This window comes from Loxodonta africana, chromosome 20, assembly GCF_030014295.1.
Source record: "Loxodonta africana isolate mLoxAfr1 chromosome 20, mLoxAfr1.hap2, whole genome shotgun sequence".
In the NCBI taxonomy this organism is placed as follows: domain Eukaryota; kingdom Metazoa; phylum Chordata; class Mammalia; order Proboscidea; family Elephantidae; genus Loxodonta; species Loxodonta africana.
Genome location: NC_087361.1, coordinates 55563577 through 55578524, shown reverse-complemented (window position 1 = coordinate 55578524; position 14948 = coordinate 55563577).

The window sequence follows — 14948 nt, the reverse complement described above, 5'->3', positions numbered from 1 at the left end:
CCGTGGAATGAGCACATGTTGAGTTTCCTAGGGTGGCAGCACACAGCCCAGTGCTCACTAAACGGGCTGAGGCTGGCCTGCGTTCTGCTTTCAGGTATGAGAGTCACCTCCTCCACGATGCACATAAGTGGAAACAGCCTTCTTAATGCCGGGCCCGCCCAGATCCTCTCAAGTTATGGCAGAGATTAAGTTTCCACGACATCCAGGATCCGTTACACATTTTCCTTGCATTGTCAAAAGCAGCTCCTTCCCACCAACCTGCCAGATGACGGTGCCCTGGGCAGTGACCTGACCCTCTGAACAGGTGAAGAGATCATGTCAGAAAATCCATATAGATGCCTACTGCCGTTGCTCTCCGTGTTAACATATGCACTCTTAACTCAGCCCTTGTTCTGGAAAAGGCACTGAGCTTTGCCAGGTAACTTGATGCCCTCTTCACCCCAGGGTCAAGGCTCAGACTTGTCAGCTCAGTGACCTCTGTCTGAGGTCATGCCCTTGCCCTGCAGGGAGGCTTCAATGAATGGGCATGATACAGACCCCTGGGAGGGGAACTTCCCCCTAAGATGCTGCCCCCCGCACCCCACAGGGGACTGGTCCCATCTTCAGAGTGACCACTCTCCAGAGCAGATGCTGAGACAGGCAGGGCAGATGGTCTGATGTTGCCCTCTCACCCATTACCATCCCGTCAGAAGGTCTCAAGGTCAGAGAAGTCTGTAATTCTTTTACTATCTTTTACTATCTCTTTGATACAGATAGATAAATGGATGGATGGATGATGATAGATAAATAATAAATAGATACATAGACAATAAATAATAGATGATAGGTAAATAAATAAAGGATGCATGGATGGACGGACGGACGGACGGATGGATGGACAGGTAGATATGTGGTGTAATGTAGTGCAATATAACAAGTAGCTAGAACTGTGTAACTATTTCTTTCCCAGTACCTCATGAATCTGTAAAACAACGGGTAGACCAGCAGGAAATTCTGTTACTATGACTGTCATTACCACTGTGTCAGTTTCCTAATGCTGCCCCAACAAAGTACCACAGACTGGGAGGTTTGAAACAACAGAAATTTATTGTCTCACAGGTCTGGAGGCTAGAAGTCCAACCAAGGTGTCGGCAGGGCCATGCTCTCTCTGAAGATTCTAGGGGGAGATCTTTCCCTGGCTCTTCTAGCTGCCAATACCTCCAGGTGTTCCTTGGCTTGTGACAACATCCCTTCGCTGTCTGCTCCCGTCTCCACACGGTTGTCCTCCCTCTGCACCTCTGTCTCTGTGTCTCTTCTTCTTGTATTGAATTAGGTCCCATCCTACCCCAGTGATCCACAGCACAACACCGTCTCTCAGGCACCCCAGGTCTCCTCTCACTGAATCACTCACCAATCCTCTACCCAGTAGAACTCACTACTCTTTCTTGCCTCCTGCTACTCCCTGTGCCTAGAACAGACTTTCTTTTTTCTTTACCTGGCAAAGCTTATTCATCCCTCAGGATCTCTCTCAAATGTCACCTCCTCTGTGAAGCCCCCCCATGACTGACTTCCCTTCTTTTAGTGCTTATCATGTAGTATCCTAATTAGAGCTTCTAAGTGGTGCAGATGCTTAAGGTACTCAGCTAAACGAAAGGTTGGAGGTTTGAATCTGCCCTGAAGTGTGTGGGAAGAAAGGTCTGGTGATCTACATCTGGAAAATCAGCCACTGAAAACCCTGTGGAGCACAGTTCTATACTGACACACATGGAGTCACCATGCATTGGAATCTACTCAATGGCAACTGGTTTTTTTAATCATAATTGTTGGTTTACGATGTGATTATCTCCCTAGACCATAAGCTCCCCTTTAATTATTTTCTTTCCACCCACCGTGACCCCTCCAGATCCCTTGGCACAAATTAAAAACCACATCAAACCCTTTGCCGTCGAGTCAATTCCAACTCACAGAGACCCTTAGGACAGAGTAGAACTGCCCCATAGTGTTTCCAAGGAGCAGCTGGTGGATTCAAACTGCCGACCTTTTGGTTTGCAGCCATAGCTCTTAACCACTGCGCCACCAGGGTTCCAAATTAGGGGTTCAATTAATGTTTGCTGAATGAGTAAAGGTGCTAAAATTGAAAGGAGATACCGAAAGGGGGAGCAAAGGAAGCCCAGAAGACAAATGTTGCCCACTTCACAAATGTGTGTTGCATTGGCCTTGCTACAACACACTCAGACAGGCAGTGTGGCCCCCTTCACCATGTTCTTCCCTTCACCTCGGTCTCCCCTTCACCATGGTACCCCTTTCACTATGATCCCCCTTCACCACGGTCTCCCACTCTCCTGGTCTCCCCTTCACCATAGTCTTCTCTTTACCACAGTCTTCCCTTCACCCTGGTCTCCACTTCACCACGACCTCCCCTTCACCACTATCCCCAATTCACCCTGGTCTCCCTTTCATCACGGTCTCCCCTTCACCATGGTCTCCCCTTCACCACTGTCCCCCCTTTACCCTGGTCTCCCCTTCACCAGGGTCCCCCCTCCACCATGGTCTTCCCTTCACTGCTGTCTCACCTTCACCGTGGTCCTGCCTTCACTATGGTCCCCGCTCCACTACAGTCTCCCTTCACCATGGTCTCCCCTTCACCGTGGTCTCACTCTCCTCCTCTCACACCCGATAGCTTTGGAATGGATTAGTCTTGAGTCATAGTTTAGTGTTTTGCTTTTACTGAAATGTCGTCTCCCAATGTCTGTGAGTAATTTTTGTAGGGATTAACCACTCTTCGATAAGTGTCTGGGTTCCCTGAGTTCTTATTTTCTGCCTGTGTCCAACCAAGGAATTAAGGCATCATCCATTGTCTACAGTTAAGGGTAAAGAGGCAGATGGCAGATTTAGGGAGCCTGGTTATCATGAACTGCCCAGGGGCCTATCCCCAGCATGCTATTGCAGCGTTTGGTATTTGTGGGTTCAATCCCCCAATGAAACTGAGAAATCACATGCTTTTTCAGGAACAAGTAAACAATGAGGGCAGTGGTGGTCCAGTGGTAGAGTTCTTGTCTTCTATGTAGGCGACCTGGGTTTGCCTTCCGGCCAATATACCTCACATGAAGCCACCACTGTCTTGTCAGTGGAGGTTTGCGTGTTGCTATGATGTTGAATCGATTTCAATGGAGCTTCCAGACTAAAATGGACTAGGAAGACTGGCCTGGTGATCTACTTCCAAAAGTCAGTCAGTGAAAACCCTATAGATCACAATGGTACGATCCATAACTGATCATGGGAATAGCATAGGACTGGGAAGTGTTTCGTCCGATTGTGCATGGGGATGCCATGAATAGGGGCCCACTTGAGGGCAGCTAACAATAGCAAGCAAACAGGCACATGACCGGCTGGCCACCTTGCCCAACTCGTCTTCCTCTGTGTGGTCATCCCTGTGGCTCTGTCTGAGACCCGTGCGCGCTTGCTGAGACCTCTCTACTCCAATCTTGCTGGGAAACTGTTAGTTTAACTTTCGTGAAAAGAGTAGCAACTTCCCTGTGAGAACAGGAGAGTAGTTAACAATTTTCTCTCTGAAATGAGAGCAAATGTTGAACACAGAAACGAGAACCACCAAGTAATGGAATTTTTTTTTTTTTTTTTCGGTGAGAATGTTTATCACATAATTCTGGGTCAAAACAAGGAGGAATGTTGAAATTTGCAAATGAAAAATACCATTACCACATCATTGTCCCAGATGCCTCAGATAGCTGTTGCTCTGGGAGGGCTGTTAATCAGTCCTACGGGTAATGTATGCAATTATTGAGCCAGCACATAGCCTAAGGCCCTATTAGAATATACCATGGGAATTCATATTCATAATAATGTATGGATGTTTTGTCTCACCCACCACACACACATACACACACCCTGTTTTGTGAGTCTGTGAAGGAGACATCTATTGTTTGGTCCACCCCACTCACCTCTCTCACTTCCTTGGAATTCTCATAGGATCCACCATGTTCCTACCCAAGCTGCCAGCCTCAGTTGTTTGTTCCCAGGGTAGGTGCCTGTCCCAAGTAGACCAGTGCCTCACTTCCCTAAGATGTGTGGATATGGGACTTGAAGAGTCAACTCAGCATCTCTCCAGGGCCACAGCTACGAGCCATGAGACTCAGATGCTATCAGTAGTCATGTTTCCTAAACCAAACCCACTGCTGTGGAGTCGATTCCGACTCATAGCGACCCTATAGGACAGAGTAGAACTGCCCGATAGAGTTTCCAAGGAGCGCCTGACGGATTTGAATTTCCTACATAAGGACAAATACAGCTTGCAGCTAGAGAAGAAAGCAGCAGAGAGGAGAGGCCAAGTGGAGTTCTTGGTTCTGGAGGGAGTTGTCCCCGAAGCCAAGCTCTATCCCCTCTTGGATCTTAGCAGGGCAACAACTCCTTAGATTCTTTGAGTCCTCTCAGAACATGCTACCTATTTGAAGTATAGTGTTGGTGAAGAATATCGAGTATACTGTGGACCTCCAGAAGAACAGATAAATCAGTCTTAAAAGATTTATAACCAGAATGCTCCTTAGAAGCAAGGATAACGACGCTTCCACTTGCTTACTTTGGACACGTGATCAGAAAAGCCCAATCGCTAATGAAGGACACCATGGTTGGTAAAGCGGAGGATCGGCAAAGGCGAGGAAGGCCCTTGGTGAGATGGACCGATACGGCGGCTGAAACAATGGACTCAAACAAGGCAACGATCATGAAGATGGCACAGGACCGGGCAACGTTTTGTTCTGTTATGTGTAAGTTCACTACGAATCAGAGTCAACTCAAGGGCAACTAACAACAACATTTGTGTATGAACCACAAGCTAAGAATATAAATGGTTGGGGAAAAAAAATCAAAAGAATGAAATAAAGTTTTATTGGAACTAAAATAAAATTTTATTGGAACACAGACACACTTTTTTTTTTTTTAACACAATGTATGTGGCTGTTTTCATGCTACAGCAGCAGAACAGAGCAGTAGTAACAAAGACCAGATAACCCAAAAGTATAAAATATTTACTCTCTGGCTCATTCCAGGCAAAAGGGCCTATTCTAAAGTCAGAAACAATGGAAGGTCTTCTAAGAAGCCATGAAATTAAATCAACTTTTAAAAAATGTTACTCATGCAGCAAAAATTCTTTTTAAAAAAACCCATTGCTGTCCAGTTGATTCTGACTCATGGCAACACCATGACTTACACAGTAGAACTGCCATATAGGGTTTTCTTGACTATAATCTTCATGCAGGCAGATCACCAGGCCTTTGTTCCGGAGCCACCGGGTGAGTCTGAACCACCAACCTTTCACTTAGTAGCTGAACACAAACTGTGTGCACCACCCAGGGGCACGAAAACTCTAGCAATTGTTTATTTAAGAAGAAAATTTAACTGCAACCCTTCTGCTTTAGAAACAAAGAGGGGCCACAAAGAAGTCACCTTCACCTTTTACGTACATATAATGTCCTCAATTATTTATATTTGAAAAATGAGTATCACACACAGGTAAAATTTTGCTGAAGATAATTCAAAAATGGTTGCAGCAGTACATCAACAGGAAGCTGCTAAAAATTCAAGCTGGATTCAGATAAGCACGTGGAATGAGGGATATCGTTGCTGATGTCAGATGGATCTTGACTGAAAGCAGAGGATACCAGAAAGATGTTTACCTGTGTTTAATGACTATGCAAAGGCACACACCATGTAGCATGAGTCAGAATTGACTGGATGTCAACTGGATTACCTGATGTCCTTTGCCAAATCACATAACCTCTCTGGCATTTTGTTTTGTTTAAAGCAGGCTGGATTACATGATGTTTGAGGTCATTTTTGACTCTACTTCTATCATTCTTGTTCTTCCGCTGTGAGTCTGTGTTGCTTGTGGGGCTTATGCTTGCGTCAGGCGTCAGGACAAGTTTCACAGGTAGAATGTAAACCCAGTCATGGGGTGGCATTAACGTGTGACACTGGACTCTGTTCCAACTCATTTCAGCAAACCCAGTGCCGTATCCACGCCTGACAGACAAGCTGTGATGTCTGTTCACAGGACCAAAACCGAGCTCTGAGAAACGACACTGAATCCCACAGATGCTTGTCCTGTGAAACATCAGCAGGACAAAGACAGCCAAGTAGCCCTCATTAATCCACCTGGAAATAAAAAAGATTAAGCAGCCCAGAAACTGTGCCACTGGGAAAATTACAGAAATCAAGAGTGTTGTGTGCATCTGGTTTACCAGGGAGAAGACATGGAGATAAAGCCTTAAGTCTTTAATAAGGCTAGAAATTAAAACTGGGATTAACAACAAGACGCACATATAAGAAGCTGTACAGGACACTCCTGCGTAGGTTTTGCTGGCCTGGTTTCTGGAACATTCTCCATGTTGTTGATATCTTTCAGCCTTTTCTCTGGTTGAAAAAAATAGTCATCGCCTACTAGTTTCAGGTCTACAACCTTTCCCCTTGATGTACTAAACCAAAAGCAAACCCGCTGCTGTCAAGTTGATTCTGACTCTTGGCTACCCTCTGAGTTACAGAGTAGGACAGTCCCAGAGGGTTGTCTTGGCTGTAAGCTTTATGGAAGCAGATCACGAGGCCTTTCTTCCATGGTGGGTGATACTAGATGGGTTTGAATCACCAACATTTAGGTTAGCAGTTGAGCGTAAACCGTTTGTGCCACCCAGGGACCCTCTGGATATACTGTCGTTGTTAGGTGCCACTGAGGTGGTTCTGACTCATACAGACCCCACGTGACAGTAGAACTGTTCCGTAGGGTTTTCTTGGCTGAATCTTTATGGGAGCAGATAGCCAGGTCTTCTTCGTACAAAAAACCACCTGGCGGGTTCAAACCACCGACCGTTCAGTTAGCAGCTGAGTGCATAACCGTTCTGCCACCAGGAATCCTCTGGATATACTAGACCTGCTTAAAGACTTCCTTCAAAACCATCATTAAGCACCATTCCATGAGGTTCCTGCACAGCCAGGGAATGTGAGTCACTGAGTCTCAACCGAACCTTGTGATACATAGAGTAAACAGCTCCCCATAAGAGGGGACCGAGGCTACACGTCCATCACGTTGGTGGCAGCGTGGTGTGGACTTTTGTCACATTTTAGATACTTCACGTTCTCTACCAGAGTCAGTGTTTTGGATTATAGCAGTGCATATCCAGAAGTCCCTGTTAATTCGCTGGATGCTTCAAATGAAACTTTTTTTTTTTAATTATACTTTAGATGAAGGTTTACAGAAGAAACTAGCTTCTCATTAAACAATTAGTACACATATTGTTTTGTGACATTGGTTTACCAACCCCACGACACGTCAACACTCTCCCCTTCTCAACCTTGGGTTCCCTATTACCAGCCTTCCTGTTCCCTCCTGCCTTCTCATCCTTGCCCCTGGGCTGGTGTGCCCCTTTAGTCTCATTTTGTTTTATGGGCCTGTCTGATCTTTGGCTGAAGGGTGAACCTCAGGATTCAAATTAAGCTTTTGAAGTTCCATGGTGAGTAGTTGGGGAAAAGGACAGGCAACAGTCTTGAAAGTCAAGTTTTCAAAACATTTAAAAAAAATAGGATTTCTTAGACTTCCTGAAGCTGCATTTTATATGTCAAGAACTAAAGCTTTGAGGACTGGCCACAGAGCAGGTCACAGAATGCAGGATATGACATAAGGAAGCTCCCAGCCCACAGAAAGAAGAAAGGCCCTTCCAAGGCTCTGGGGAGGAGACTGGAAAGAATTCCAAGGGGATGAGAGAGGATCCTCAAGAAGGCACTTGGTACCCCATAACTTGCTGAGTCTCAGGGGTTTGGGGCAAGGTTCAGGTGAGGTGGCAGGAGGATGTGGACTGATTCAGTGGAGCCCAGGGACAGCTTGAGAAGGTGGCAAGGATGGTGCTGGGGCAACATGGTGCCCAGACAAGAGTGGTCAGGGTCTGAGGAAGGGGGGGCAGAAGTATGCAACTGAGACAATGCCATCAGAGACTGTGCCTGAGCATGGTGTGTCAGGAGATGCAGAATCCCCCATGTTCCTATGGGCCTGCAGAAGTGCTTAGAGTGTTCATGTGTGGAGGAGCCTTGGAACCAGGATGGGAAGGCTACAGATTGTGGGAATCTTAGAACCAGGGGTCATCCCAGGTACCATAACCCTTGGCGCAAAAACCAGCCAGCACAGAGCCCGGGATGTAGTAGACACAGCTCTGCAGACACAGTACAGATGCCCAGGAGCAGGAGGGATGGTCTAGGACACAGAGAAGCCAAGAGGACAGAAAATGGAGGAAGAGCAAAGCTCCAACCTCAATGTTATGAGACAGGAAGCCACTACTGACTAGCGGTTATCCCTGTGGGAAAAGGAAGAAGAGGGAAGTCGGAGAAACCCTGAAAAGCTGATTATTTAAAAGAGACTGAGTATAATGGGGCACAATGACCACCGCCTCCACCAGACCGAGTCTAGCACAACTAGATGGTGCCAAGTTGCCACCACCAACTGCTCTGACAAGGATCACAATAGAGGGTTCCAGACAGAGTGGGAGAAAAATGTAAAACAAAACTCAAACTCACAAAAAAAGACCAGACTTACTGACCGGTCTGAAAGAGACTAGAGAAACCCCAAGAGTATGGCCCCCAGACACCCTTTTAACTCAGTACTGAAGTCACTCGTGAAGTTCACCCTTCAGCCAAAGATTAGACAGGCCAGTAAAACGAACAATAACACATGTAGTTGAACCATGTATACAAGACTAATTGGGCATATCAGGCCAAAAACAAAGAAAAGAAGGCAGGAAGGGACAGGAAAACTGGATGAAGGGGAGTGGGGAACCGGAGTTGGAGAAGGGAAGAGTGTTGACACATCACAGAGTTGGCAACCATTGTCGCAAAACAATTTGTGGTTAATTGTTTAATGAAAAACTAATTTGCTCTGTAAAAAAGGAGAGAGAGAGACCGAATAATTGAAAGAAACTATTTTAAACCAGACATGACAATTTAAATAGTAAGTTTAATTGTTTTCCACTCTCAAGTTGGAATAGGGACTCAAGATCAAGTTTATTTCCACTACAGAAAAGTAAACTAAATTTCATCTATTCACATCTGAGTGTATGGCCTACAAAACTTGGGTCCTGTAAGAACATGAAAATATCATATGTATATGTTTTACTTAGGAGTCACTGGGTGATGCAAACAGTTAAGTGCTTGACTATTAATCAAAATGTTGGAGGTTCAAACCCACCCAGAGGCACCTCAGAAGAAAGGTCTGGTGATCTGATCCCAAAAGTCACAGCCATGAAAATCCTATGGAGTACAGTTCTACTCTGCAACACATGGGGTCTTCATGAGTTGGAATCAACTCAATGACAACTGGATGTATTATATACATGTTTATATATAAACACACACATATATATGAATATATACACCAAAAAAACCCCAAACCCGTTGCCCTTGAGTCAAATCCTACTCATAGCAACCCTATAGGACAGAGTAGAACTGCCCCATAGGGTTTCCAAGGAGCACCTGGTGGATTTGAACTGCCAACATTGTGGTTGGCAGCCCGTAGGCTCTTAACCACTATGCCGCTGGGGTTTCCATGAATATATATGGTACTAGCTAAAGCAATGGAAGAAATGATGAAGTAAAAGAGCTAAGCAGAAGATTTCAAAGGGTGGCTTGAGAAGATAAAGTAAAGCATTATAATGAAATGTGCAAAGACCTGCAGTTAGAAAACCGAAAGGGAAGAACGCGCTCGGCATTTCTCAAGTTGAAAGAACTGAAGAAAAAATTCAAGCCTTGAGTTGCAATATTAAGGGATTCTACGGGCAAAAAACTGAACGATGCAGGAAACATCAAAAGAAGATGGAAGGGATACACAGAGTCACTGTACCGAAAAGAATTGGTTGACTTTCAACCATTTCGGGAGGTAGCATATGATTAAGAACCAATGATACTGATGGAAGAAGTCCAAGCTGCACAGAAGACATAGGCAAAAAAAAGGTTCCAGGAATTGACGGAATACCAGTTGAGACGTTTAAACAAACAGATGCAATGCTGAAAGCACTCATCTATGCCAAGAAATTTGGAAGACAGTCACCTGGCCAAATGACTGGAAGAGATCCATATTTGTGCCCATGGCAAAGAAAGGTGATCCAATGGAATGTGGAAATTATTGAACGGGAGCCCTGCTGATGCAGTGGTTAAGGGCTTGGCTGCTAACCAAAAGATGGGCAGTTTGAATCCACCAGCTGCTCCTTGGAAACCCTATGGAGCAGTTCTACTCTGTCCTGTAGGGTCACTAAGAGTCAGAGCTGATTCAACAGCAAACGGTTTGGTTTTTGGTATTATTAACATTGCCTGTAAGTGAAATTTTGCTGCAGATCATTCAAAAGTGGTTGCAGCAGTACTTGGATACGAAACTGCCAGAAATTCAAGCTGGATTCAAAAGAGGGTGTGGACTGAGAGATTATACTGCTGACATCAGACAGATCTTGGCTGAAAGAGAGTATCAGGTAAGATGTTTGTCTATGTTTTATTGAGTATGCAACGGCATTCGACTGTGTGAATCATAACAAACTATGGATAATATTGTGAAGAATGGGAATCCCAGAACACTTAAGTGTGTTCATGAGGAACCTGTACACAAACCAAGAGACAGTCATTCAAACAGAACAAGGAGATACTAAAAAGGGGATACAGCATGGTTTAAAATCAGAAAAATTGTGCATCAGGGGTATATCTTTTCACCATACTTATTCCATCTGTATGTTCAGCCAATAATTTGATAAGCTGGACTATATGAAGAACAACATAGCATCAGGACTGGAGGAAGACTCATTAACAACCCGTGGTGTGCAGACAACACAACCTAGATTGCTGAAAGTAAAGAGGACTTGAAGCACTTGCTGATGAAGATCAAAGACCACAGCCTTCAGTATGGATTATGCCTCAACAAAAAGAAAACAAAAATCTTCACAACTGGACCAATAAGCAACATCATAATAAATAGGGAAAAGATTGAAGTTGTTAAGAATTTCATTTTACTTGGATCCACCATTAACACCCACGGAAGCAGCAGTCAAGAAATCAAGTGACGTATTGCATTGGGCAAATTTGTTGCAAAACACCTCTTTAAAGTGTTAAAAAGCAAAGATGTCACTTTGAGGACTAAGGTGTGCCTGACCCAAGCCATGGTATGTTCAATCACTTCATATGCATGCACGAGCTGGACAGTTAATAAGGAAGACCAAAGAAGAAACCATGCCTTTAATTATGGTGTTGGTGAAGAATATTGAATATATCGTAGACTGCAAGAAGAATGAACAAATCTGTCTTGGAGGAAGTACAGCCAGAATGCTCCTTAGAAGCAAGGATGGTGAGACTTCATCTCACATACTTTGGACATGTTATCAGGAGGGACCAGTCCCTGGAGAAGGACATCATACTTGGCAGAGAGTCAGCAAAAAAGAAGAAGACCCTCGACAGGATAGACTGACACAGTGGCTGCAACGATGGGATCAAGCATAACAATGATGGTGAGGATGGTACAGGACCGGGCAGTGTTTTGTTCTGTTGTACATGGGGTCACTATGAGTCGGAACTGACTCAATGGCACCTAACAACGTTATTGACTAATGATGTTGAACACCTTTCCATGTCCTTGTTGACTATTTTAGGTATCTTCCTTTGCGAAGTACTTGTTCAAGTTTTGGTCTGTTTTTAATGTATTGTTTGTCTTTTTATTATTGATTTGGAGGAGTTTTTTTTTTTTTTTTTTACATATTCTGGATAAAGCCTCTTGTCATATATATATATATATATTTTTTTTAATTTCCTTCCAGTCTTTTCACTTTCTTAACGGTGTTTCCTTTGATGAAAAATTTTTAACTTTATAACATTTAATGTGTGAATGTTTTGCTTTTATGGTTATTGCCTTTTGTGACATTTTAAGAAATCTTTGCCTATCCCAAATAGTGAAGATATTCTCCTATGTATTCCTTCTCAAATTCATTTGTAAGTAATGTATAGAAGGAGAGAGGAGTCCAGGTACTTTTCCCTCTGTGCCAATATCTAGCTTTCCCACCATTTTCTCCCACCATTGACTGAAATGGTGTTTTCTTTCCCCCACTGAATTGCTTTTGCATCTTTGTCAAAAACCAATAGGCACAGGTCTACCACTTCCCCAGTCACCACTGTGGGTCTGTTCCTGAACTCCCTATTCTGCCCTCCTGATCTGTTTGTATATCTTCGTACCAATACCACATTGTCTCAATTACTGTAGCTTGATAGTAAGTCTTGAAATCAGCTAATCATCCAACTTAGTTTCTTTCTTGCAGTTGTTTTGGCTGTTTTAGGTCTCTTGCACACAAATTTTAGAGATAGCTTATCAATTTCTACAAAAATCCCTACTGAGGATTTTGATTAGGTTTGCATTGAACCTATAGATAAATTTGTGGAAAGGTGGCATCTTAAAATACTGAGTCTTCCAATACACAGACATGCTGTATCTCTCCATTTATTTAGGATGGCTGGTGATTTGAACCACTAACTTTTCGGTTAGCAACTGAGGACTTAACCATTGCACGACACATATTTTGGAGCGACTCCAGGAGCCCTGGTAGTGCAGTGGTTAAGAGCTACGGCTGCTAACCAGAAGGTCGGCAGTTCAAACTCACCAGGTGCTCCATGGGAGAAAAGACCTGGCAGTCTGCTCCCCTAAAGATTATAGCCTAGGAAACTCTATGGGGGAGTTCTACTCTGTCCTATAGGGTTGCTGTGAGTTGGAATCAACTCAACAGCACATAACAACAACAACCAGAGATAGAAATAGATACATGGATGCAGATTGTTTTCCCCTGGGGGGTTAGGGACCCTGGTGGCACAGTGGTTAAGAACTCAGCTGTTAACCAAAAGGTCAGCAGTTCGAATCCACCAGATGCTCCTTGGAACCCTTATAGGGCAGTTCTACTCTGTCCTACAGGGTCAGTATGAGTCAGAATTGACTCAACAGCAACACACTTGGTTTTTGGTTTTGGTCTGGGGAGGTCAGAGGTTTAGAAGGGACTGAGGGGGTGGGGTGCAGAGGCCAGAATCGTTTCAGTTACATTTCTCCTTCTCTCAATGGCTTGCAAAGGTCTTAGGCCCAAGTGTCTCCAGTGCTTGCTGCTGACCGGGCAGGCCAGTGCCGAGGACAGAGGAAATGCAGGAGGCCCCTATTGGGCTGCAAGAGCAGCTCCTTCCATCAACTATACCCACCACCCAGGGTTCAGGTCCCCCGGCTGGACCTGCTGGGAATGTAGCCACTAATCACTGCTGAAAGAGCCCTTCCCTGAAAATGAGGGGTTTGGTTTTGTGCTCTGACATCAAGCAGCCTTGCCTGCACTGGCCTCCATCTCCCCCTTCAGTGAGCTGGCCTGTTGGGTCTCCATGTTATTAGCTTCCACCTCGCCTACAATGGCAGCCGACGGAAAGCAGGGCTCCCGCTGCGAGGGCCACGCCACCCTGGGAGGGAAATGACCAAGGTCAATGTTGGGGACACGGCATCTGCAGCAAAGCCTCTGCTCACTCTCCTCCTGTGGTCATTGTTACTTTCCACTGGCCAGCTGCCTGCAGGCTCCAGGCAAAGACAAAATGGGTAACACAGCCACCATTCAGCAGAGATTAAATGCCTGGAATGAGCCACACCTCTGAACAATGGCTTCCTAAAAGAGGGGCAGCCTGAATGGCTGGGAGCCCCATTGATAACTGTTTTAAAAGAGGTGAAGGCCAGCCTGGGGGGCAGACAAGTTTCACCCCCCCCCCCACCTTCAACCCAGCTCGGACCCTCCCTTCTCACCCTTCTTTCCCTCCTGATGGCTTGTTTTGCCCAGGTTGTCCTAATATAGGATCATTCCTTTCCATCCAGGGAAAGTTTAAAATCCACGGATTTGCTACTGTAAGTCACACTGCGGGTGCTGATGACATTAGTGCTCTTATCTGTGCCACTTTCCATGTGACAATTAGTCACTGTCATTCACACTGTGCGATCAGCTGTTAAATCCTCATTTCTGCTCATTTGAATATGAATGTGCTGTTCAATAAGGTGTTAGATTGCCATGTTTACAAATATCCTCCAGGTATTTAGAAATGAATGACGCAGAGCAGGCTGTGAAGTTGCGCTTGGTGCCAGTTTAAGTAACTTAAGCCTATTTATCAGTCACTTAGCAATTCTTTTCACATCCCCCCACCCAGTTCCTACCCTTCTCAACCAAAACTAAAATCTGCTCTTTTTGTTTGTTTGTTTTTTTGCTGTATTAAACTCATAATCTTCAAGAAGGGACTTAATTAGCAGTCACCTCTACACGGGTCTCCTTTTCTATAAATGAGAGAAATAAAGAAACGAAACAATCTGCAGCTGCCATGTTATGTATCCACTCCTAACCACGTTTCTGAAAACAAGACTTGTATGTAGCAAAAGGGGGGCAGGGGCAGGGAAGAGAACATTTTTGAATGAAGGTAAAACCTGGAAACTCCTGGAAGGAAAACAACCTGGGCCAGAGAGCAGGGCTTCTCAGACCTTAACATGCATCTGAATCGCCTGGGGGTCTGTAGGCCTTACCACTGCTGATTCGTTGAGCGGAGGAGAGTGATGGCTGAAGTACTATATTTCTAACCATCTCCCTGAGACCCTGGGTGGCACAAACAGGTTACCATGCTCAGCTGCTAACAGAAAGGTTGGAGTTTTGAGTCCACCCAGAGGTGACTTGGAAGAAAGGCCTGACAACTGACTTCCAAAAAAATCAGCCATTGAAAACCCTATGCAGCACAGTTCTACTCTTACACATATAAAGTCACCAGGTGTCAATCAACTTGATGACAAAGAAGGCAAGGAGTGAGGGAGAGAAGAATGAAGAAATGAAGGATGGGAGGAAGAAAGGAAGAAGGAAGGAAAGGCTGTCCCAGACGCTGCTGCTACTGCTAGTCCAGGGACC